The sequence below is a fragment of the Macaca thibetana genome, chromosome 9, assembly GCF_024542745.1.
Source record: "Macaca thibetana thibetana isolate TM-01 chromosome 9, ASM2454274v1, whole genome shotgun sequence".
In the NCBI taxonomy this organism is placed as follows: Eukaryota; Metazoa; Chordata; class Mammalia; order Primates; family Cercopithecidae; genus Macaca; species Macaca thibetana.
In genome coordinates this window covers 76,005,975-76,030,608 of record NC_065586.1, presented here as the reverse complement: position 1 = coordinate 76,030,608, position 24,634 = coordinate 76,005,975, and the positions used below count along the sequence as shown (strand labels likewise).

The 24,634-nt window shown below is 35.7% G+C and overlaps 1 protein-coding gene across 3 annotated transcripts in view; it reads left to right on the top strand.

The window, feature by feature from the left end:
• CISD1 (CDGSH iron sulfur domain 1) overlaps positions 1-24,634 on the top strand; it is a 1,082,448-nt gene that overhangs the window by 473,135 nt on the left and 584,679 nt on the right. Inside the window, exon 1 of one of the 3 annotated variants that reach the window (XM_050803092.1) lies at positions 17,810-17,819. The exons of the other annotated variants lie outside the window; for them this stretch is intronic. The gene's annotated coding sequence lies outside the window, so the exon portion shown is untranslated. Of the gene's footprint in view, positions 1-17,809; positions 17,820-24,634 lie in introns of those variants that run through there. 3 annotated transcript variants of the gene reach the window in all.

Sequence of the window (24,634 nt, the reverse complement as noted above, 5' to 3'; positions counted from 1 at the left end):
GTTGCTGAGAAAACCTTTGCTTAGAAAACAGAGAATATCTTGTAGAAGGAATTATAACACCCAAATCACCTTCTCTTTGAGAGTTCAATGCTGTAGAATTTCTCTGAGAGCTTAGAATTTTCCAAAATGGGATCCTTATGCAGGGAGGTCAGTATGCCTCTTCCTTCCACTCCCAAGGAAGGGGAACCATCAAGATCCAGAGGCCACTTACAGACTCATTTTATACAGGTGGGGGCTGCACAGCTCTTTTCTCCAGACACCCTAGCACTGTTGGCAACCCCCTCAAGATTGTCTGAGGGGCTGTGACATCTGGGATTTCATGCTCACAGTGCTGTGCATCAAACTTTGCTGAGTCTAAACTTCTTGTTGTTTCAAAATTTAATTTTACTTTATTAAAAACACATATTCTTTCAATTTCACACAATACAGAGGTATAAAATATTTAGAAAGTTAATGGTGTTCTTCAGGTCCTTGAATTCCACACCCCTCGGGTAACTAAAGTTAACGGGATGGGTGAGGAAAGACGTTTTCTCTTCCTTTCCCTTCCTACCCACCTCAAAAGCTACTGACTGGCCAGCAGAGATCTTATCTGAGCAAGTGTCAGACACTGTCTGCATCCCTACAATGATTATTCTTTTCAACAGCAGTTTCTTCCAGTAGCAAAACATTTCTCCAGTTCTTTTCTCTCAAGTATTGTCCTCTGAAGGACTTTTGAGCTGCACCAATATTGTCTCTCCTGGGTGTGCTCTGAGAAGCTCTGACAGTGGGCTGAAGGGTGGGTGGAAAAGTTCCCTGCTCATTTTCTTGCTGTAAGAAGTAAGTCTCTAGCTAACTGCTTGGCCAGGAGTCCTTCATATTCATAAAGTGGCAAGCCTGAGTGCCTACTCCAATGGTAGGAGTAATCAGACTGAAATACTGGAGTCCAGAACCTATGGAGGGCTATTTTCCCAGCCAAGCTGGCCCTAATAGGAAGAGGATATTCTCCCAGAGTGAAGTTAAAAGTGTAAAGATATCAATCAGATTATTAAAGCAAATAGGATCTTATTTTTACCTCAAGCTGGAACAAGGGACATATATTAATAATAGCATCTCTGAATTCTACTTTGGTACCACAACAAAGGTACAATTTCTTGGCAGACAATTCACTGAAAAGAAAATTTAAAAAGCAAAATATGCAAGTAAAATAAGGTGAAAAGGGGTACAGGCTTAGAATCAGAAGGATCAAGTTCAATTATACGGACTACTCAGGATGAGATTTGGGCAAATCACTTAAACTCACTATAGCTCAGATTTTAGATCAATAAAATGTGAATGAAAGTAACTACCTTGTAAAGTTTTGATATCTAAATGAGATATTCAGTTCTTAAAAAATGTCTTCTTATCTCTTTAGTCCTATCTCTTTTCCAATTATACTGTTTCCTAAAATAATTAGCATACCTCTTTTTTTTTTTTTTTTTTTTTTCTTTTTCTTTTCTTTTTGAGACAGAGTCTCACTGTGTCGCACAGGCTAGAGTGCAATAGTGCAGTCTTGGCTCACTGAAACCTCTACCTCCTGGGTTCCAGCGATTCTCGTGCCTCAGCCTCCTGAGTAGCTGGGATTACAGGTGCATGCCACCACACCTCATTAATTTTTGTATTTTTAGTAGAGACGGGGTTTCACCATGTTGGCCAGGCTGGTTTCGAACTCCTGACCTGAGGTGATCTGCCCACCTCAGCCTCTTAAAATGCTAGGATTACAGGCATGCGCCACCACACCCGGCCAGCATACCTTTTTTTTTTTTTTTTTTAACATTGTGTAGTGACATGAAGCTAGTGTCATTAAGGAAAAACAAAGCAATAGTGACATCACATTTATAGTAACATTTAATACCAGATGCTTGACAACCAGCTTCTGAATTTTATCAGCAAAGTTGGAGTCAGAATTCCTGGCTCCACCTCTTATGTTTATCAATGAAGGCCTTAACTCTTTCCTTTATCAAAAATCAATCACAATCTGAAAGAATATTGTACAGATTGAACTTCATGCTAAAACTACCCAGCACATTAAGCCAATGAGATACAAACCTTATAAAATTCCATTAAAATAAAAATGCACGTAAAATCAAGAAACCATTGGTGAGCCAATCATTGGTGGTGTGAAAACACCACCATGGAGAAGACAAACTTATTTTCAGGGAAGAAATTGAAATTTACGCACAGAATTGAGGCTTTCAGACTTCATCTCAGAGTTGCTCTGACTCAGGAAAATTTGTCATACGCTTATTCACCTGAAGAAAAATTTGTGCCTTCCTCACTTAGCAAGGCAGAAGTAATATAACTAAGGTCAACTTAATTAAGTGTAACTCTTAATTCTACACGTTCAGCAAGTGGTAAGAACCATGGAGATATACTAAGACCATTTCCTGAAGCTCAACCGGCATCAGGCTCTCCAGTCACACTCACGTGTGCACCCACACGAACTCATGCCAACTAAGTTGGGAAAAGTGCCTATTGTCTGACCTGGTGGCCTTAAATGGGGCTGTGAGGGAAAAGATGGTTAGAAAAGAACAAGAAACAGTCTGAAAAATAATTGCTGTATTATGCTTCTAAAAAGGATCCTTAATATAAGACAAAAAAAGGGAAATAGAAGTTTATACTTACGTAGTTGGGGTTTTGTTTGTTTGGTTGGTTGGTTGATTTGGTTGGTTTTAATTCAATGTCTCAGATAAAACTGACATACCCAACAGAAAATAAGGTCAGTAGCATGGGAGACTGAAATTAAATGTGCATGTGTGCAACCACGAATGTGCTACTTTCTTCTGTTGGACCCTTGATTGTCACCCCCATGCCCACATCCAGCTAAAGTATCCTGGCACCTAAATTTGTATTTGCACAGCCTTCAAAAGGTATTTCTTTATTATGTTTCTCTTTCAGGGGTGATACCTAAAATATTAATAGTGTAAAAAATATAGGCATAAAATTAAAAGTGATAATGTCTCTCTGTAATAAAAAATACTTGCCTTATCCATGAGTTTTTATAATTCCCATTTTTAAATTATTTTTCATAGCTGGCTTATCATTTAGGAATGTTAGCCAAAATAAAACCTATTTAACTAAATTTTCCAATAAAACCCTACGTTGTAAAAATTATTTACACACCAGAATTTTTTGACATGACTGTTCTGTTCTGTTCTGTCTTGCCAGGTTACTCCAGTCTCCAGTTTGTTCACCGCTATGTAACCAGCAACTAGTAGGAAACTAGTGAAGTTCCTACCATGGAGTTTTCTTCAACTAAATGAATAAATAAATGTATGAGGGTCCCACAACAGTAACCAAAGTATATGTTGTATATGTTCTAAGTTTGGACTCTCACTCACAGGATTGTGGAAACTCTTCCCTGAACAGATTTCAGAAGTGCCCTATGGCTTCTCACATGAGTGTCCATATTGTTCCACCTTCCTTTCTGTTACAGTCGAAGAGTTGTTGATGCTCCTAGTGAAGACCAACCTCATGCCTTGTGCTCTAGATCCCACTGTCTCTGATCTTGCTCTCCTGTATCAGTAAGTTTGCTCTCTTGATTGGGTAATTCCTATTGTATATGATAACAATATACTGTAACTTTTCTCATCTAAATGAATAAAAATAAATACTTCTATCTACTTTCTTAACTGCTACTGCTCCATTTCTCTGAAAAGAAAAATTCTTTGTGTGGTCTATCTGTCACTGATTGAGGGCTACAATAGACCCATCCCTATTGTCTTCTCCCCACCCCTTCCCACCCCGGCTGACAATACTGCATAACTTTCTTAACCCTAGGAATAGAGAGGTCATTCCTAATGTGTGAAAAGTTCTACCTCTCTCCTTCTCTGTCATGCTCTATGTGTCATGCTCTGCTGTTAGTACAACCATGAGTAACTTCTACTCCAGAGGCTGACTCTTTGGCCCTCCGAGTTCCTAGGTAACTGACGTGTTGATGATCTGATCCCCTGCTCTTTACCTTGAGCTCTCCTTCCACTGCCCATCTCTCCTTGAGTGAACTCCAGCAGTAACCCCCACAAAGTATGACTATCTCCCTCACACTACACTCTGCTCAAACAGCCCTATCATGTGCTCCATATATCTAAAATATTTGGGTGAAACAGATATTGTTTTGCTTACATTTTTTCTTTAGAGCTTTGTAAAAAGTTTTTTTTTAGGGAATAGACAAATTTGAAGTATAATCTGTTTAGCTCACACTGTTGAATTAAAAAACATTGTTGCTTCCCTTTTGCATTGGCTTTTCCTTCTTGCATCAAGCTTATATATCATGTTTTTCCTGAAGATTTATCTTCACAAGAGTAGACCTGACCTTAATGGACATAGACCTCAGGGTCTCCCCTATATGTGCTTAAACACATCTAATTTTCAGACTATTCATGGACTGAGCTTGAAGACTATATGTTTCTGTTCTTACATGTCTTAGAATTGTCAAACAAATGCTAATACATCTGACTGAACAAAGAAAGTGAAATTATAATTTGTGTGAAGTATCTAGTGTTATTTCCATGACATAAGAGTAAAAAGATCAAAATGGAAAAAAAAAATGAAGGAAGAAAGAGAAATGAGGGCAATCCAATATTAATCATTTCCTGTCGTACCAACATCCTACAAAGTCAAACCCTGTCTAGTTCCTTAACATCAGAGTCATCAGAAGGTCAATGATTCTCAATATTTCCTAGATTTGTCTTCATGTATTACATAAGGTCTCTTACAGGCCTTTAATATTATATTAAATTCAAAATTAATCAAATGTCATGAATAAATATAAATCAAAACAATGAAATGAACAATCACTTTATTTTCAAACTAATATCTATTGTCATAACCTGAGACTATCGTGGACATTAGCTGTCCATCATTGTACCTGAGTCTGCATAGCAGAGCATTGCCTTTTTCTGAGCTTCTCTACATTCTGTGTATGCACAACTACCAGAAAGAGAGATACTTCTTACAGGGTGAGAGCGAGGAAAGCTAGAGGAGTTCATGTTTTAGTAGATGAAGCAAGATAGAGACAGAGTAGCCAAACAGTAGTATTGACCATAATACCAAATAGATACAGAGGAATGGGTGTCAAAGAACATTCATGCATTGTTATTTGCAGGCTCAGTGTGAGGGCAATGTGATGTCACATGATGATGTGGTCATGGTGCTATAGTGAGAACAATGTGATGACAGCCAAGCCTTGAGCGCATCCCTTCTCTGCTTTTCAGGGAATTCACCAGGCACTCCAGGTATATGAAGCCTGCTCTCTCATAACTCACAAACCACTGCCAATACTGCAGGGCTTAACCCAAATGAGTCCCATGCATCTACTCACCCTGCCTCATTTCACCTGTCCTGGGTAAAATCTTGTCCTCTGAGAGGGCTTTACCCAGGAAAGGTGAAGAGATGTTTGCTGAGAGAGTTGTTTGCTTTAGAAATAAAATCTAAATAAAATAAAACATTTTAAATAACATGTAGAAGTAGGAGCAGAGTAGCCATGATTCAAAATAAATACTAAATGATTAATTGGACAAGACACACAGTAATAAATGAAGTGAGAAAGCATTACAGTGATGGAAATATTAGACCAATACATTCCGTAGAGTGAATCATATCACATAAAGTGATTATAATCACTGATGTAGCAGGATAAGGAACTGTCGCGTTGCACTGATATTAGATCAAATCTTGGCTCTGCCAATTATTTTAACTTTAGACATGCAATTTTGTCTTTTTGTACCAATGTTTTTCATCTTAAATTAAACTAATTCCTACTTTGTATAGTGTTGCATGTTGAAGTAAGGTGATAAATTTGAAAGCACCAGATTCAAACTACAATCACTGTTGTTGCTGTTGCTGTTGTTCATTTTTACTTTTACATATTTATATCCAATTTTCATATTCTAGAACCTGAAACAAATATTGCAGGCAGTTTCCAAAGTAACCACATGTGCTAGTTGCACAACTCTGTGAATGTACTAAAACTTTAAACAGGTGAATTGTGTGATATGCATAATATGTCACAATAAAGCTGTTGTATACATACATGCATGCATTATACATTTACATGTACAAACACACACATATAAATACACTTTTACATTTATAACTCAATTACTCAAAAGTAAACACTGAGGGATCCAGAAACAGTCTCAATACCTCTTCAGCATGTTAATGATGAGATTTTCAGGAACAAGAAGATGAACCTGGGTCATAAGGACAGGCTACAAGGTTGAAAGGAATTTATCCTCCAAATAAACTGAAGCAGCCACTATGCACGTCAAGTCATAAAGACCATCTGTTCTCTCAGGCAGTTGTATAGCCCCTCTGCTCTGAAAACTGGAGAAAATGATGCTGCCAGTGAGGATACGTTTGTGCTGTTGATATAAAAGGCTCTATGTAGATATAAAATATCATTATGTTATTACACGTGGCCCAAAGGCCTTATCACTGATATGTATAGTGCCAAAAGCAATTTTTCCACCCCGCTGCTCAGTGAAAATTGAAAAAACAATATGCTGTTACTATTATTATTATTATTGCTAATTTATTTGGAGTCTGTCACATCTCATCCTCAAGCTGATTTACATATTTGATTAAGAGTGTGACTGATACTATGATACTGTATTGTCCTTAAGATTATTTTATAAATGAGAATATCGAATAGGCAGTTTGTATTTTGGTCCTACTGTTATATATCATGATTTATTAAATGAATGTAAGTCATGTTATTTTCTTAGTTTTACAATCATGTCTTCCTCACATACTAATATCTGCTAATTATGCTTCATAGAATATACATCAGTTGTTGTAATTATGACTTACTCCTTCATTATTATGATCCGTTCTTCTCGCAATGTAGTCCAGCTCTGGCAGCATTGAAGCGTCCTTAGAATTTTATCTGATTAAAATTGAACCAATCTAGAAATCTTTGCCAAGGTTTTTACAAGGTTTTTCCTAGTAAATGAAAAAGGGTGCTCAGTGAGGGTGGCAGAAATGAGATTTCCTGTTCAAGAATTCCCAGGGTAGCATTTCCACCCTACATAGATGAAGCTGGCCTGCACAGTGATAAAGCAGATGCAACAAGCACGAAAAACAAAGCTGTAAGTGGAGTGAGTCCTGGCCCACCATGCACCTAGATTCACGGGCCCCTAAAGGCTAATTTCATCATTATACTTCCCAGTGGCAGGCATCAATAATTTCCCACTTTTAAATTTTCCTTTATTTCAAGCACAAAAGTTGTGACTAATAACCATTAAAAGCACTTAAAAGATAATGCTCTTCACTATTATAGTAATCTGAAGTTTGGCATATATTTCTTAGAACTTGTCCTGTACATCAAAAAGATATCTGCATTCATGGGTTTATTGCAGCATTAGTCACAACAGTAAAGATAGGGAACTAACCTAAGTGTTCATCCACAGTGGAATGGATAAAGAAAATGTGATACATATGTATACAATGGAATACTATTCAGCTAAAATAAAGAATGAAATCTTGTTTTTTACAGAAACATGGATGGAATTATCTTAAGTGAAACAACTCAGAAACAGAAAGTCAAATACCACATGTTCTCACTTATAAGTAGGAACTAAATAATGTGTACACATGAATCTAGTATACCCTCAAAAGGGTAGAACGGTGAGGGGGGATGAGGAATAAGAAATTACTTAATTGGTATAATGTAAACTATTTGGGTGATAGTTACACTAAAAGCACATATTTCACCACTGCAACATATCCATGTAACAAAACTACATTTATGTTCCTTAAATTTATACAAATTATATATGTGTGTGTGTATAATTTACTTATATATATGTATAATTTATATATTATATATAACCTGTTATATATAGCAAACATAATTATATATAATTTTATATAACATATTATACATAATTTATTTTAATTAGAAAAAGATTTGTTTTAAGAAATTGGCTCCAATTATTGTGGAGGCCGGCAAGGCTAAAATCTGTGGGCAGATTTTATGGCGGGACGGGAACCTGGAAACTCAGGCAGAATTTCATGATGCAGTCTGGAAGTCGAATTCCTTCCTCTCCAGGAAAGCTCAGTTTTTAAGCACTCTTAAGGCCTTCCATTGATTGTCTGAGGTCCATCATATTATGAAGAACAGTCAACTTAAAGTAAATTGACTGCAAATATTAACATCTATAAAATATACTCCAGAAACAGAGATTAGTGTTTTATTAAATAATCCCATACTCTAGCCTAGCCAAGTTGATATGTAAGACTAATCATCACATCGTCCTTATTCTGCAAATGTCTAACAACATAGATGACAACTTCTTCTAAGTATCTTGTAAGATACTTTGTCTTCTAACTTGAGGAAACAAAGCAAGTTCACTGAGCGAAAACTCCAGAGCTTAAAATTTAGCCTCAGGGTTTTGAAGCTAGTAATGAAGCACTCGGATCATATTCTTGCAATGCATAAAGTCAGCAAAACCCCTAAAGCGATTACAACTCTGTAGGCACAAAAGGACCATCAATTACTATTCTAGATATAAATATTAAATATTTACCCAGTAATAGGTAAAAGATTCCGGGTAAAGTTGTGAATGTATTGTTTTGCTGTTGATCATTATACATAAAAGCATAAACATTGCAGCTGAAATAACAATTGCTAGGTCAACACCTGCCAAAAAAAAAAAAAAAGGTTTAGAGAATAGGCATTTATTTACTTAGTCCAGCTGCACTTCTCGGCAACACAGGAAAACGAATCTATTTTAAAATGGCATCTGATAAGTATTGAAGCATCACATGGGACAAGTCTTTCACAGTTTTCTCTCTAACATATAGACGTTCATCATGCATTTACTATTTCCTTTCTTTAAAAATGAGGTACGCATGCTACTGGTCAAATACTTACACGTGTTTTTCTTTACATCTACTTTTATTTGATCTGTAAAGTGAGTGATTCAGTAGACTGATGTTGGATCAATAATTTAGCATAACAGTCTCCAAATAGTGCAGCAAGACAAGATAAAGGAACTCAGATGACTAGTGAAGTGATGGATGTGCTTGTTTAGGCCTTGGGCAAAATATTTTATATTAAAATAGGTGAAGAAGTGTTGGAGGAAGACAAATCAGACTTAAGTTCATGCTTTAACTTTTATGAGCTCTGCAATCTATGGAATATTTAAAACTAAGTTACTTCCTCTGTAAAATTAGGATAGCTATAGCAGCCTTATACATTTGCTATAAATATGAAATTAAAAAAGCACTTAGCAAACTGCTTTGTATAGACAAGTATTCAGTAAATGCACACTAATTTTATTATCCTCCCTGGTTTTAGCTTTTATCCTCTCTATAATTCAGATAATTGGGCTAAATGACTCCCTTGGTACACTCCTCTTCCAAATTTGTGCATTCTAATTTCTAGTGATAAATTCATTTGCACTTTGAATAGTCAATTCCATGAAGTTTACTGTGCCCTGACCACTCTTCAGAGAAGGCTTAGGATTAGTACCTAGCTGCATTATTTACCTTGTGTCTGGCATTGTCTCACTAAAAAATACTGCTGTGGAAAACATTTGCTGTTTTATTTATAATAGCAAACAACTTTCTTATCTCAATTAGTCTCTAGTCATATGAAAAACAGGGCTTCTACTTTACTACTTTATAGATGAATATGTCTGGACCTGGCTAGTCCTAACTTTAACCAATGACTTACACTGTCAAAATCATAGTGATTTTCAATTAACCACCAGTGTTTTTTCATAATTAATAGGGCAGAGGCCAAAGTTAACCATGTGTTCATACGAATCAGGGATAAATGAGCCTGCCCCTTTGAAAATGACAAACATGTACAGCAGTCACCGGGTTGATTCCACAGTTAAGGTTACAGAAAATTGAAAAAATGAAACTAAGAAAGTCAAGTCACCATGATTCTACTGTAAATAAATTTCTAAATGTAATTCTGCTGTTAGTTCCAATCTCGCAAAAGAATGAAGTCCAGAATGTTATTTCCTAAAGATCTTTTTAATCAAGTCCAACCCTCTCTAGATCCATTTTCTGAAATTCAGATGTCTGTGATCTTCTTGCCCATTGAGATGTAATAATAAGAGATTCAAACCTTGGATACCCTGTAGAAGACAATATCTTACCACAGCCAATTGCCTATGTTTTCCTGATAATACCTGGCTTTCTGTTTACTCATATGTTGTCCTAAAGTTTCACATGTCAAAACAGTCATGAACTTAAGACAAAAATTTAAGTGCAGAAAGCCTACAGGGCTTATAGTAAACCATTAAGCAAACAAATGTTCACATTATGGGAATTTCAGAAGGAAAAGAGATAGGAAAAGGCACAGAAAACCTATTAAAGTAATAGCTGAAAACTTCCTAAGTCTTATATATGGACATACAGTCCAGGAAGATCAAGGTCCTCAAATGAATTCAACCCCAAAATCTCCTCTCTGAGGTACATTATAGTCAAACTGTCAAAATTCAAAGCCAGGGAGGGAATTCTAAAACTAACAAGAGAAAAGCAGGAAGTCACATATAAAGTAATCTCCATAAGACTAACAACAGTTTTCTCAGCAGAAGCCTTATAGTTCAAGAGAAAATGGCATGATATATTTAAAATGCTAATAGACAACTCCTTCTATCAAGAATATTATGTTCAGCGATGCTATCCTTCAGAAACGAAGAAATAAAGCCTTCTTCAGATAAGCAATTATTGAGGGAATCTGAAAGCACTAGACCATCCATAAAAGAAATGCTTACAAGAATCCTACATATGGAAGTGAAAGAATGATAACTAAGATCATGAAAACCCACAAAAATATAAAACTCATTGACAGCAGATACATATATGAGAAAGAAAAGGGAAACAAATCTTATCACTACAGAAAACCAACAAACCACAGAGATAAATAAGGGAGAAAGAAAGGTGCAAAGGATATACAATACAACCAGAAAACAATAAACAAAATGATAGGAGTAGCAATTTTACTGATAATTTATTGAGAATAAAATTATAATTTTCAATGTAAACAGTTTAAATTCCCCAATTAAAACGTGTGTACTGGCTTAATGAATAAAAAAACAAGACCCTACTATATGCTGCCTACAACAAACTCACTTCACCTGTAAAGACATATAGATATACTAAAAGTGAAGAGATGAAAAAAGACATTCCATGAAAGTCAAAACTAAAAGCAAGCAGGAGTTGTTGTATTTGTATAAGACAAAAAAAGACTTAAAGTCAAAAACTGTAAAGAGAGCCAAAGAAGGTTATTATATAATGACAAAGGGATCCATTCATCAAAAGGATATAATACTTTTAAATATATATGCCTCCAACACTGTAACACAGATATAAAAAACAAATATTATTAGATAGAAAAAGAGATACAGATACCAATTCAATAATAGTTGAGGACTTTAACAACCCACTCTCAGCATTTAACAGGTCATCTAAATGGAAAATCAACCAGAAACATTAAACTGAAGCTGAACTATAGACCAAATGGAACTAACAACATTTATAGATCATTTTATCCAGCATCCACAGAATACACATTCTTCTCTTCAGCAGATGAAATTTTCTCCAGAATAAGTCATATATTAGGCCATGAAACAAACTTAAACAACTTTTTAAAGTCAGAATTATTATATCAGACATCTTTTCAGGATACAGTGGAATAAAACTAAAAATTCGTAATAAGAGGAACTTTCAAGACTGTACAAACACATGTAAATTCAATAGCATGATCTTGAGTGAACAGAGGATTTTGAATGTTTCTGAAACAAAGAAATGATAAACATTTGAGGGGATGGACATGCTAATTGCCCTAATATAATCATAACATTGTGTATACATGTATCAAAATAGTACTTTGTTCCCATAATAGGTATGACTATTATGGTACTTTTACTATGTTTCAACTGAAAATAAAATTTAAAAAGGACAGAAATAAAGAGAGAAAGCTAGACACAGCTACACACAAGAGGACAGACAGCCATGTGAAGCCGGAGGCAGAGATGTGGAGTTATGACTCCACAAGCAAAGGAATACCAAGAATTGCTGGTAACCACTAGAAGCTGGAAAGGCAAGAAGGATTCCTTCCTAGAGCTTTTGGAGACAGCCTGGTCATGTCAGCACTGGGAATTCAGTTTTCTAGCATACAGGATTGAGAGAATAAATTTGTTATTTCAGTCCATCTAGTTTTTGGTAGTTTGTTATGACAACCCTAGAAAATTAATATAGCCATAGAAATACTTTTCTCTGTGGAAAACCTAGAGATTTAACATTCCATAGGAAAGTGTTTTGAACCACTGCCTTTGAGATTGATCTGCTGTGGCCCTTACACACCTTCAACACCTTTCAAAGCTAGATCAATATCTCCACACATACCTCTCCCTCCTCTGAACTCACTGCCCCATATCACTAAGCATTCACTCACTGCCTTGTAATATTCTTGAATTATTTTCTTTAAGTAAGTCTTATCTCTCTAGTGTGATGCTAGCTTATATTGCATAATGTAATGTTTGACTGAACTGCATATATATATACACACACACATATATAGATATATATGTCCATATATATACACATATATGTCCATATATATACATACACATAGAGAGAGAGAGAGCACCAAGCATACATTATTATATCACATATATTATCAAGACATGTGATATGTGCTTAATATGCTTATATCACATATATTATGTGCTTATATACACATAGCACTTATGTTTCATATATATCTATATACCACATATGTTATTATATATGCAATAAGCACATAATAGATATGTAGATATAGATAGATGATAGATAGATAGATAGATAGATAGATAGATAGATAGATAGATAGATAGATAGATAGATCACAATCACGGCATTTTGCCCTACTCCCACACTCTTCTTGTTCTTTCCATTTTAAATACCTGTCTCTCTTCTTTTATTTCCCATCCTCCACCCATTCATTTCCACATGTGCAAATCATACTCATTTTTCACAGTCCAGTGGAATTGTCGCCTAAAAGCCCTCAGCATTCCAGTAAGAAATACACTTTTTTATCTATGGAGTCACACCACAGTTATTTCTTTTCTTGTTAGAGCACTTTTTATCTTGCTTACCTAAACTGGATCAAGAGATAATATTTGCTAATTTTTTGGAATTTTATTTTGCCCAGTGGAGGGTGCAGACTGGGGACAAAAGCAGATTCTCCTAGATTAGAAAGGAAATTTACAGACACGGTAGAAGAGAAAAATATTAAAAGTGAAGACCTGGCACTTATATAGCTAAAGAGAAAAACTTCAGAAAGAAGACAAATGGCTTACTAGAGGCTTTTTCATGTGCCACGTGAACGTCTTCTCCATCTCCTCAAGGAAACTTTAAAAAATTTACATTAATTGTCAATATCTTTGGAATTGTTTTGTGGTAAGAAGCGAGATGAATGCCACAAAAAGCAGATCTAACTTTAAGGTGGACAAGAACTAAAATGTAAAGCTACCAGCAGTGCTGAGATGACAGGTATTATTCTTGTTTGTTTCCTTTTTAAATTCTAAACTACTAGAGATAGGAGAGTTTCTGGAGGAACTTTGGATCCCTCACATTTCTGGCATGATCTTTTGCACATAATACAATAGCACACATTTGTTGAGTGCTTTCACGTGTTAGATACTATAAATGTAGTTTGTTTCTGCGACACATGAAATGTTTCTAAAGAACCAAGACAATTTAAGTGAATCACCCAAGTTATAGAGATGCTAAGTGGCAGAAACAGGATTTCAACCTATGCAATTTGACACCAAAGCTTATGCATTTAACCATCCAGCCACATTTAGGCCCTAGTATATAAGCAGTTGCTGAATGAATGAAATAAGTAATATTCAGCGCTTATTAAATACCTGTTGATGGGTTCATAGTTAGGATTCATTCCTGGCCTTTTGACGTAAAATCATAGAGAAAGACTAGGTATTCCCTTCCAGAATACTTTCATGGTAGAGATGGAATATTAGTCAGAAATCCCCAGAGATCCTTCTCAGGTCCTCGTATTTGTCTTCCCTGCTGGTATTTCTATTTTTTGCCTCAACAAATAGACCATTTGTGCACTCAGGTTGCCACAAACAAGAGGACATAACAAGCAGTTAAATTGTGTAATGATCTCATGCCTAGCATAAGCCAAAATTCTGAAGCAAATTCACAGGTTTCATGGATACTAGCAGAACCAGCCAAGTGAATAATTTGTCTATTTGATGCAAAGGCAGAATAGTAGGGGGTGAGCTGTACTGAGGTACCAGTGATTGGCATAAATTATCCTTCTTTTTTTATTTTTTCAGTTTTCAACGATTTGACTATTACTAAAAAACAGTCAGGGTATAATATATGCAGAGACAAAATAAATCAATTCAAGAGTGTAATGACTCAATAAAGAAAGCAAAAAAAAAAAAAAAGAAAGAAAGGGAAATTTTGGATTTGTTCTGCAAGACAAACATTAATTAAATGGGGAAAAAACAGTAGCTCTAAAAGTGAAGGTCTGTTGTTTTTCCTGATTGGACTATTTAGTCAGTACAGATATTATAAAGATAAAATGGAAAGACACACATTTTATCTGGACCTCATTTGGTAAGGTATACATAAAAGTGAAAACTACATTTTATCTGGACCTCATTTGGTAAGGTATACATAAAAGTGAAAAATACAGTCTGCTAACAAAATACTGGGTACATAAAGATAAAATTTTAAAATCATGGAACCATAAATTAATAAAAATTGCCTTCAAAGAAAATTTAGCACTTATTCAACTCAATGTCTAGGTTTTATAGCTCTCAGTCTTCTGTTATATCTTTTCTACACTTGTACAAAATGAATGATGGCCAGGGACAGCGGCTCACACCTGTAATCCCAGAACTTTGAGAGGCCGAGATGGGTGGATCACTTGCGTCCAGGAGTTTGAGACCAGCCTGATCAATATTGTGAAACCCCATCTCTACTAAAAATACAAAAATTAGCCTGGCTTGGTGGCGGGTGCCTGTAATCCCAGCTACTCAGGACTCTGAGGCGGGGAGAATAGCTTGAACCTGGGAGGCAGAGGTTAAAGTGAGCCAAGATTGTGCCGCTTTTACTCCACTCCAGCCTGGGTGACAGAGCGAGACTCCATCTCAAAAAAAAAAAAAAAAAAAAAAAAAAGAAAGAAAGTAAAGAAATGATTATCTTTTAAATGAATAGTTTTTATTCCACTGCTTTATGTCCAAGCTAGTAACAATTTCCATATCATGTTTTCCATAAATATTAGGGCCGTATTTTCAGAGATAAGGCTTTTTTTAAAAAAAAAAATTATAAAAAGAACCACATAAGAAAAACTGGGAAATTGTATTAAATAATGACTGATATGGTATTTTGTTTTCACTTATGGAAAATAAGGTCATAAATTCCTGTTAAGAATTAACTTTTTCAGGCCGGGCGCGGTGGCTCACGCCTGTAATCCCAGCACTTTGGGAGGCCGAGGCGGGCGGATCACAAGGTCAGCAGATCGAGACCACGGTGAAACCCCGTCTCTACTAAAAATACAAAAAAAATTAGCCGGGCGCGGTGGCGGGCGCCTGTAGTCCCAGCTACTCAGGAGGCTGAGGCAGGAGAATGGCGTAAACCCAGGAGGCGGAGCTTGCAGTGAGCCTAGATCGCGCCACTGCACTCCAGCCTGGGCGACAGAGCGAGACTCCGTCTCAAAAAAAAAAAAAAAAGAATTAACTTTTTCAAAATAATGCTATGGAGCAACAGTAGCAACTAGTAATGTTCGAAGAATATCAGAAATGTCTGACTTGAACCGTGAGGACCTTCCAGAGGAACCAGACTTTCAGGGCAATTCTGTTTACACAGAAAATTCTGCCTTACTCTGTAAAGAAACAGGAACTTTTTAGCCCCTAGTCATTCACACCTAAAGAACTGCTTAAATCCAGGAGAGATGTGAGCAGTCATTCCCTGGGATGAGAGGCAAGAGCATCTTGCTGGTTGCAGCACTGCATGAAATTATTGCCTGATCCTGGTCCTTATAATCTGACACAATCGGCTGAGACTAAACCTGCGTTTTATCTGTGTGTTGATACTGTAGCCTCCCACATGGATTGAACATTCAGACATTAACAGTCAATCTGCTACAAAAACCACATCTCTATTCATACCCTTTGTCCAGTGTAGATCCAAAGCAAACCCAAGATTACCAGATAGACGGCAATTTTCTCATATTCAATGATGTGGTTTAAATATTGGCCTCTCTAAGCATGCGGCTACTCACAAGGAGACCCATTGATCCAATGAAACAGTTATTACTTCAGCTGCACTGACAAGAGAACTACTCTGGATATCATTAAATAAGAAACAGCAACACTTCAGATCAGGTCAACAGACAAGCAGGACTTCTGAGTTGCCACAGTAAGTGTAAGACACCTGGTGCTTATTAAAATGCAGCTTCCTGGGCCCCAGTTCAAGACTGCTATCCTACAGTTTCTAAATAGCTTGTTCAAATTCATTTATAAATGTTTCATATTCATATCTCAATTTTAGAAAGGATAGAGATTTTAAGGTAACTTGAGGGAGAGAAAGTCCTATGAATTAAACTAATTAAGTAAATATCCTGAGCAAAGTTAAATGATGTCTCCTAGCCTATCAGTTCAGCTGTATCTCAGTCATAGATATTAATTCATCTAAAAAAAAAAAAAAGGATACCCTGGCCAGGTGTGGTGGCTCATGCCTGTAATCCCAGCACTTTTGGAGGCCAAAACAGGTGGATCACTTGAGGTCAGGAGCTCGAAACCAGTCTAGCCAAGATAGTGAAACCCTATCTCTACTAAAAATACAAACATTAGCCAGGTGTGGTTGTGCGTGCCTGTAGTCCCAGCTACTTGGGAGGCTGAGGCAGAAGAATCCCTTGAACCTGGGAAGCGGAGGTTGCACTGAGGTGAGATCGTGCCACTACATTCCAGCTTGGGTGACAGAGAAAAACTCTGTCTCAACAAACAAACAAACAAAACAAAACAAAACAAAAAACGCATGCCCTAAAGAAAGTGGCATGTTTAAAAGGGAAGTCAAAATAAGTAAATGCAGTCAACATACGCTATAAGAATAATTTTCAAAAAGGTTAAACACGACTCTCATACAAATAAAAACTTAGCAGATGTCAAAGATTTATAAAACTTACTAATGAGAGAACAAGTAGGATAGTATAGTATCCGGGTACAAAGAAGAATTTGAGACAATGAATATTTATTCTCAATGAAAAAGTTAATGTTAAAATATTATTACAAAGTTGTTACAAAACTTGTAATATCATTTAGGACAATAAAACTGTAATCTCCTGGGTTATCTTTTTACTGCACAGAAATCAGTTTTATCTGAACTGCACAAAAATCTACAAGTTAACATATAGCTTCACAGAGCCTTTTTATCAATAGGAAATAAGTCAAACAAAGGTACACACACACACCTCTAGAATCTAATAATTCCTGTATGGATGTTTTACATATTTTAGTACATTTTTAAAATCTGAAGTCATTTTTGCCCTTGTATTAGTTTATTCTCACACTGCTATAAAGAACTACCTGAGACTGGGTAATTTATGAAGAAAAGATGTTTAATTGACTCACAGTTCCACAGGCCATACAGGAGGCACGGCTGGGGAGGCCTTGCAAAATTTACAATCATGGCGAAAGGCAAAGGAGAAGGAAGCATGTCTTCATATGGCCAGCAGGGGTGAGAAAGAATAAAGGGGGAAGTGCCGCACACTTTTAAAAACCTGATCTCGAGAGAACTCAGTCAATATCACAAGAACAGCAAGGGGGATGTCTGTCCTCATGATCCAATCACTTCTCCAACATTCAGGATTATAATTCAACGTGAGATTTGGGTGGGGAAACGGAGCCAAATGATATTAGCCATTATTTCCAATTTTGACATTTTTTTTCTTAATAATGCCCAGCAATTAACCTGAACTAGATACTGAACCTGGGGATATGAAATATTTGGTCATCAGATTTTCTTCAGTGGATTAGAAACATTTTTTCAGACTTTACCATACCCTCAGCAAAATATCTCTTAAAAATATCTGTCTGTATCTGTTCTCCTTTTCTTGACATCTAATACTAATTATGGGTAAAGTATGGCATTTGTCCAATATTTAACCTATTTCTCAGTTCCCTGTTTTGTAAAATTGAGAAAAAAAGAATACCTCTTTGGATGACTGTAAGATTAAATAAAATACACATGTAAAGGACTTATAATGTGCCTGATATATAGTTTTCAATATTTGTTGGTTCCGATTATTATTTTATATTATTATTGTTAGGATACTATTATTCAATCACAGCGTGGGATCAAGTCACACAAATTCAGAGTGCTCTTTGCACTGGCAGAGCAATATATTCAGAGAGTTTCCTGGAACATCAATTTCCTCTTATTAATTTGCTGATTCTCTTTTGATTCTTGAATGCTATGTCCCATAAACAGCCCATCTGGAGAACTGCTGACCACAGAGAGGACACCTTTACTATCAGTCTGGACCCATCATGCTGTGTACTCGTGTTTTCTCACTTGCCAGGTGTCACCTTACAATTTCTGTTATTCCTGCTTACTCTTCCCTATTTTTTTTAAATAAGCCTTTGTGTTTGATTTTGAGGCGCTTGCAGATTTCTGGGATCAGAGAGCTCTCCCTACTTGCAGTAGTGTTTGAATAAAGTCTCTCCTCATCTAAGTCCAGATTTTTATTGAATCCAGTATAGACTGTTATCTTATTATTTTCCTAGGCATATTCTTAATTAGATTGCATTCTCCAATGAATGCAATGAAGTAAATAATTGGCCAAATTAAACTCACTATTTCCCTTAATAAGTACCTGTTTATCTATCTTCTACCACCATCCTAAGATCCTAATAGTTTCTTCTTAAATCACAAAATTACTCTACAGTTTACTTTAAAGACATTGCACAGGACAAACTAACACCTTGAAACACCAGATTCCTTTCCTTTATGTAACTCCCTGAGCTTATACCACACATGGTGCAGTAGGATACATTTGTGCTTACTCTCTCTCTCTCTCAGGAAAATATGATGTTAATATTTCTTGAGCTCTGTTTCTCTATAACAATTTTTCTTCTTCCCTTTGAATTTTCTAGGTAGTTGGGAGCATGCCTAGGCCTCTTGGATTAGGGTATTCATTCATCAAACATTTACCCTGTTTGATAGGAACTGTAAATACTGTGATAAACAATGCAGGCCCTTGCATGGATATACAGAATTACAGAGAGCCCTGTGGTTTTCTGTATTATTCTAGTCTCCCTGGTATTCCTCTCTCTTTTTTTTTTTTTTTTTTTTTTTTTTTTTTTTTTTTTTTTTTTTTTGAGACGGAGTCTCACGCTGTTGCCCAGGCTGGAGTGCAGTGGCGCGATCTCGGCTCACTGCAAGCTCCGCCTCCTGGGTTCACGCCATTCTCCTTCCTCAGCCTCCTGAGTAGCTAGGACTACAGGCGCCCGCCACCGCGCCCGGCTAATTTTTTGTATTTTTAGTAGAGACGGGGTTTCACTGTGGTCTCGATCTCCTGACCTTGTGATCCGCCCGCCTCGGCCTCCCAAAGTGCTGGGATTACAGGCTTGAGCCACCGCGCCCGGCCTCCTCTCTCTTTTAAAGTAACTACTATTGTACATTTTAAAGAAAATTATTAAGCTACTTCATAGACGTAACCCCAAGTAGTTCTTTTTGTCACTTCTCTTAAATTCACTTTTTCACCAACTGCCAAAACCAAATTTTTCTTGAGTTCCTATCTTTTAGTCATAAATGTAATATTGCCATGATTATTATTTAGGATTCCCAGGGATGCAAGAATCTAACAAAAAAGAAACTAACACAAAAGATAAACTGTTGTCTCACATATAGATTCAGTTAAAGCACAATCCAGGTGCTCAGATGTCATTAGGCATCTGTCTTCAAGTCTGCTCTGATTTCCTCTCTAACACCTTTTTTCTAAGACAAATCTCCCCACAATGAGATAAGAACAAAATAACTTCAAACACATATTCTGTAACTTGAGAAAATTTAGCTTTTCAGGTGTTCATTTTTTCAACTAAAGTTCTGAGATTGTCTGGGTCATGCATTTGCTGACAAGCTGTGATGCTTTCGTTAGCAAAGTCTGAATCATATGCTATTTTAGAGTCGGGGTGAGTGGGTTGTCATTAGCTATGCCAGAGCCATATAGAATAAGAGTGGGAAAGAGTGGGTTTCCATAGAAAAATATGTGTTGCTGTTACCAGAAGAAAGGCGGACAAGTTACCACCAAAACATGGGTATACCTAGTGGGTGCAAAGGGCCAAGAAGAGCCCAGAAGTGGGGGTTGCATGTTACTTTTGCCATGGCAGTACAGACAGGGATGGTTATGCCACTTCAAAGGGAGAGGCAATAATAATGGGTGAACTTCTGTTTTTCTTCCAGGCCAACATAAGTGTTTACACAAATATGGGTAACAGTGTCATCATCCAATGTAACAATATAAGAAAATTTCAGAAAACATAACCTTCATACAGACGTCTTGAGTGATTAGGATATTGTCTTCACAACAGCTTTAATCCACAGTGATTTTTGTCGAGTTAGAAAGATAAAGACCACCCTTCCCCTTCTTACCACTTGTGTTGCTCTTGTTTATTCATTCCCAGAGTAATTTTCACTCCAAGGAACACTATTTAGGCCCTGTAGGGAACACAGAGAAGACTCTAATATGGCTCAGATACAGATCTACATATATGTATGTGTGTGCATGTGTGTGTATACAGACATAGCTCTCTGTCTCCAAGGAGCCAACAACTCACTATAAGAGATTAAATGGTAACGGTTCTACAAAAGCTATAAATCAGTTTCCAAATGAACCCAAAAGTGGAAATCAGGAAAGACTGTATGAAATAATTAATATTTGGAGACTGTGTAAAATTTTGAGACATAAAATTGAGTTAGTATAAGCAAAGGCAGCAAGATAAAGGCTGAATGTGTCTGCAGAACATAGAGCAAAGAAATGAATTTTGTTGGCCCAAAAGTTACATGTAGAACACTATTGAAGATAATTCTGGAAAAGTAGTCTAGGCTCAAATTTTTTAAGACCCTCAATGGGATACTAAAATGACTGACCTGAATTCTGTGGAAAATGAGGAAATGCCAAATATTTTTAAGCAGATCACTTGATGAAGGCAACATTTTAGAAACATTAATCTAAAACAATAGGTTCAGTGCTAAGGTGAGAACTAGAATTTGAGAAACCAATTAACAGTTTACTAGAGTAGCTGAGGCTAGAGGTAATGGGAAACCAGAATAGACAGGTGACGGAAGAAATAAAAAGAAAAATACAATACTAGAAACATTAGAGAAAAATTCAAAGATTAGAAACTCTTTCCATTTTTCTTAGGCAAACATATTGAATCAGAATGGTCTATTTGGGATATCCACTTTTGGATTTCTCACTCCTTACTTCACTGAAGTTTTTTCTTTATCCCTACCCCTAACCATTGTTGGAAACAATTCTGTCCAAAATTTCCAATTCCTGTCTCATTGCTCAATCCAATGAAAACGTCTGTGGTTACTTTCTGGCTCTTTATGATGCTTCAGACTCTCTGCTCTCTCTAACAACATTCATGACACCATATGCTCGTCATTCTTAAGTTTCTCTGAAGGATGTTTTAATTCAATAACTTTTACACATGCTTTCTGCTTATGTCTTAGATGGCAGGATGACCTTACACAACTGTTGTTTATGTTTGTTATTATTTGTTTAATTCACTTTAATTATTTAAATAATTATAGGTTGCCAACTCTCCAATCTATATTTGTCTATATTCTGAACACTTTTTAAGTTCTACATTCACAAATAACACTCCTAAACATATGCATTGGCTTTCCACTAATACTTCATAATTAACAAGTCCAAAACTGAAAAAACTTCAAATTGCTATAAACTAGGTTTTTCTAATTTTAATCTAATCTCAATGAATAAAATTATCATACACTTTGTCACACAAGTCAGAATTTGAAATTATCTTTGATTTATTCCTTTATCTTAAATGAAATAAAAGACTAAGACATGTTAATTTTATCTCCTAAACATTTCCCCAGAATAACCATTTCCATCATGTTTTACCTGGTAATTGCATAATTTAATAATTGGTACCCCAGAATCTTTTCTCAGTCAAATTAAATTTGTCCTTTACATAAAGCAAAGTGACCAATGTAAAATTTGGATCTGTTCACAACATCCCTTTCTTTAAATGCTTCAAAGACTCGTTATTCCCTTCAGAATAAAATCCGAGGCCCTTAGAAGAACGTATAACGTCCTTAATGAAGTGATTACTTCTCTATACTCATGCCCAAGACTCATGATACATGGCTTAAATTGAATCAAGGAATTAAAAAGTAAGTGCAGTTCTTAAAGATCATGTGCTTATTATTAAAATACTACTATAGTATGCAACTACACAAATTGATCACTTATTTTTCTGTCTATATTAGTTAAATATATAAAACTGTTGTTATTTTGGAAGGATAGTTTTCATAAAGTTATTTAGAATATTTTTCATAAAGTTATTCAGTATGACTTTCCTTTGATATTCACACTGAAGATCTATGTAACTGTTTGAAAGTTAATAATTACTCTGAATATAAAGTGCACAACTTTTAAATGTATCATTAATTATTGCAGGATTATACTATTGCAATAATAACTACACAGTTTCCTTTAACAAAGATAGAATTTCAATGTGTAAAGGACATAAGGAGATTTTTGCTCCAATGTATATTGGATACTTGCCTATGTTTAAAGTGAATAATCAGATTAACAATAAATCTCAAAGACATACATTGCTCACATTACTGAAAAGGCTATGCTGATTAAGTTTGATGCTAAACAACCTGACTTCATCATCATTTATCACGATGAGACTAAAAGTTTCAGAACCATTGTTGAAATAGTCATTCAGTAATTCAGTCTTCCTACGTCTGAGGCCAAAGCTGAAGTCAAAGTTCAGAATTTGGCTAACCATCAAGGCCAAACATAGCTGCGTATTTAGTATTTTATTCAGCATCAGTTCTAATAATGTTTCAGTGGAAAACATTCATATTCTTTGCCCTGGTGGAATTTACAGTGCAGCAGAGTAAGCAAACTACAAATCGATAAACAAACACAGTCTGTCCTCGTTATTCACAGATGCTGTATTTGCTAATTCATCTACTTACTAACATGTACTTGTTGACCAAAGTCAGTACTCAGAATGCTTTCACAATAGGCTCACAGCGGATAAAAATATGAGTCATCCAAAGCACATGTTCCCAGACGAGGTTGAGCAAGGTGACGCTCTGCCTTCTTTTTACAACTCCCATTCTGTAAACAAGTGTCCTTTTCATAGTCCATTTATTGCTACATGTTTTATATTTTTGTGCCTTTTCCTGGTGATTTTCTTATTTAAAATGGCCCCCAAGCATAGTGCTGAAGGGTTGTCTAGTGTCCCTAAGAGCAAGAAGGCTGTGATGTTCCTTAGGGCGAAAATGCATGTATTAGAACAGCTTCATTTAGGCATGAGGTATAGTGCTATTGGCCATGAGTTAATGTTAATGAATTAAATATATATATATATAAAAAATATTTGTTTAATAAATATTTGCTAATTTGGTATTTGTGGGGACTTTGTAGATGATTAACTCAAATAATGAGAACTGACTCTAAATAATCATATATTGTGCTAGAGTTATTATTCCTGGAAATGAAAAGGCACAGAATAATATTTTAGAAAATATTTGTAGAGGTAGATGTATGTTTGGAATTGGAGAGAAGAAAAACTTTTCTAAAAAATTATAGGCATTACAGGCATACTAAAAAGGAAAATAAAATCTAAAAGATTTTAGGAGCCCAGCAGAGAATTAGATTAGTAAAATTTACATTCAAATGAAGGTAACGGGAATTTTCTCAATGCTTTCATAATTTCCTTACGAATATAAGGGTTGAGATAGATATATATATATGAACTGTGAGATAATTAGAAGTTACCTGCAGCCACAACTTGCCTGCCAACAAATTAAAATAATTCACATGGAAAAAGAGTGTCTTTCAAACTTATTAAGACAAGTGGAAATTCCAGCCACTACATTATGCATAAATAACCTAACACAGTATATACCACCTTGATGAGAATTCTGCTGATTATAAATATTATTATTATGTAAATCTACTAAAATGCAGTGGATTTAATGTTTCTTTAGGCTTTTTAATTTAGGATTGAACTGTCATTAAAACTTCTCATTTTATTTTTATTTTATATTAACTTTGATGAGTTCAACAATAAATGGTGAACTAGAACTCACCCATGCTTTCTGTAGTAGAGTTTCTTGTGAAACATGTGTGCCAGAGATTCATTCTGCTTTGATTCAAATCCTGGTTTAAGAACTTATTGACTGATGACCTTATAAACATTGCCCACAAAAAAAATCTAGAACCAAACATTGCTAACTGCTAAATAAATATTACCTATTATTAGTATACACTTTAAAAGCTTTTACCCAAAAAAGCATTAGGGAAATGTAATTAAAAACAAAATCACCTCCCAGTCCAGAAAACCTCTTCATAAGGGTAGAAGAG